At 34.6% G+C, this 2,800-nt stretch overlaps 1 pseudogene; it reads left to right on the top strand.

Moving 5' to 3' along the window:
- Positions 1-809: 809 nt before the first annotated feature.
- On the top strand, positions 810-2,076 carry LOC132178331 (wall-associated receptor kinase-like 1 pseudogene; annotated as a pseudogene).
- The last annotated feature ends 724 nt before the right edge of the window (positions 2,077-2,800 follow it).

The raw sequence follows: 2,800 nt of genomic DNA, 5'->3' as shown, positions 1-2,800 counted from the left end.
CCCTAATCGAGACTCAAAGAAGGTTTTTTTTTTTTTTTTTTTTTTTAAAAAAAAAAAAAAGACTAAAATGGGCACAAAAAGCACATAGGTCATAAAAATTATCATAATATTAATTGAAAGATTTGAATTTTGGTGCATATATATATATATATATATATATACTAACCGTGTTTGTCTCGTTACATGTCAGATATTAACGAATGCGAGGACCCAAAGAACCGTTGTTTCAATAATGGAAACTGTGTAAATACTTATGGGGATTACATGTGTTACAGTAAGAAACCTCGAGTTATGCTCGTGATAGGTATGTTTACTCATATCAAACTATTGAAATTAATGAAGGCTTCTCATTTTATTTTTCTTTTGAAAAAGTGAGCCAACAAACCACCCACACAATATAAATATAAATCTCATATTTTGACTGATTTTCTTTCACTTTCCTTCTTTCAATTGGACCCACTTGTTTTGGATGTACATTCTTTTAGGAGATCGAATTGCTATATATTATGCTTTTTGAAATCATTTCCTCTAAGTTTTTTTTTTCTTTATTTTTTTAATATTCAAAATAGATGACGGTTAATTTAAAATAATTGTTTCAATATTTTTTTAAATTGTAGGTATGGAAGTCTAATGCAAACCTTTAAACCTTTGTGTGTTTAATCATTTTCCTCCATCAATAGCCCATTTTTTACCATCTCCTTCTTTCGGAATACTTCAATAGTCAAAATACATTAACATATTTTTTGTCACATGCTGTTTGTCAGGCTAATTTCTAGCATATGTCTAAAGTCAATGTTCTCAATCAAATCTATTGCTATAACCTTTTACTGCAATGATCAATCTTGCATGTTACATTGTGTTAAGCAGGTCTTATCAGTGGCGGTCTTGGGTTATTGGTTATGCTTGTTGGTGGATGGTGGTCCTACAAATTGATAAAGAAAAGGAGGATGATTAAACAGAAGAACATGTTCTTCAAACGAAATGGTGGTCTATTGTTAAAACAACAATTATCTTCACATGAAGCCAATGTTGAGAACACCAAATTGTTTAATTCAAAAGATTTGGAGAAGGCCACTGACCGTTTTAATGTGAATAGAATACTTGGCAAAGGAGGACAAGGCACTGTTTACAAAGGTATGTTAGCGGATGGAAGAATTGTTGCTGTGAAAAAGTCCAAAGTAATTGATGAAGGAAAACTCAAAGAATTCATTAATGAAGTTGTCATTCTTTCACAAATTAACCACAGGAATGTGGTTAAGCTGATTGGTTGTTGTTTGGAGACCGAAATTCCTCTTCTAGTTTATGAATACATTCCTAACGGAACACTTTTCCAATATGTTAACGGACAAATTGAGGAGTTTCCACTAACATGGGATATGCGCTTGCGAATTGCAACTGAAGTAGCAGGAGCTCTCTTTTACTTACACTCAGCAGCTTCCTTGCCCATTTATCATCGGGATATTAAGTCTACAAACATACTCTTAGATGAAAAATACAGAGCTAAAGTAGCTGACTTTGGGACTTCAAGATCCATCACTGTTGATCAAACTCACTTAACAACCCTAGTGCATGGCACTTTTGGATATTTGGACCCTGAGTATTTCCAGTCAAGCCAATTTACAGAAAAGAGTGATGTTTATAGTTTCGGTGTTGTCCTTGCTGAGCTGTTAACTGGCGAAAAAGCAATCTCTTCAACAAGGACGCAAGAATCCAAAAGTTTAGCCACATATTTCATTCAATCCGTGGAGGAGAATAATTTGTTTGATATTCTTGATAGTCGAGTTTTGAAGGAAGGTAAAAAAGAAGAGATCCTTGTGGTCGCGAACCTTGCAAAAAGGTGCTTGTACTTAAACGGGAAGAAACGACCTACGATGAAAGAAGTCGCAAAGGAGTTGGAGGCAGTTCAAATGTTGCAAAAAGCTCCTAACCTTCAACAAGACTACGAAGAGCTTGAATATGTCCGAGCAGCAATGTATGAGCCATGGGATGTTGTTCCATCATCAACAATGTCAACCTCATCCGGAGACATCCAACCATTATTATCTTCTCAATCTGTATGAATCAGTATTTATTTGATGTAATGTTATAGCTAGGCTACATCGCTTTATTTGGTACCATACGCATTATTAGACCCAAATTTTACTCTCCTATCTCAGTTACCCATCCTCAGGGTTCCATATATAGACACCCAATTATTCTAGTAAATTTTTCAAAATGAAGGGAGATGAAATATATGAATGCTAGCTACTGAGGATTCAAAGATCAAGATCTTGCAGGATGGTATGCCTATGCCTATCCAATAGATCCAAAGAACAAAAATGACTTCACGTGTATTTCGAAATGGGAACTTTACTTGATTTTGATAAGGTAAGCTCATGCATTTGAGCTTCTTGTTGTGGGATCTATCAGACATTTTTAATGATACTGCTTGATGCATAATAGAAGATGAACGACACGACATGCATGTAAACAGATTTCTGAGTTAGAAAATAAAGTTCATTTAGGTTTGTAAATTCTAATTTTGACCCCAAGTTGTTATTAACTTGGTATTCATCTCTTCTCTTCGTAAAAGATTTACTACCAAATACCACCAATCCACTTTTGTGGCTTTCTATAATACTCGAACAACGTCTCCAAGGGGGTAGCTCAATCAGATGTGGACCACGCTTAATGAATCAAAGATCACTAGTTCGAATTCACTTTCATCTTCTATTGTGTGGACATGTCAAAATATTCGAGCAACCATTAATTCATTTAACCCTTGTAATGCTAGAACAATTCTTGGAATGTCTAAACAACC

The sequence above is a fragment of the Corylus avellana genome, chromosome 4 (genome assembly GCF_965113065.1).
Source record: "Corylus avellana chromosome 4, dhCorAvel1.hap1.2, whole genome shotgun sequence".
In the NCBI taxonomy this organism is placed as follows: Eukaryota; Viridiplantae; Streptophyta; class Magnoliopsida; order Fagales; family Betulaceae; genus Corylus; species Corylus avellana.
This window is presented reverse-complemented; position numbering and strand designations above follow the sequence as displayed.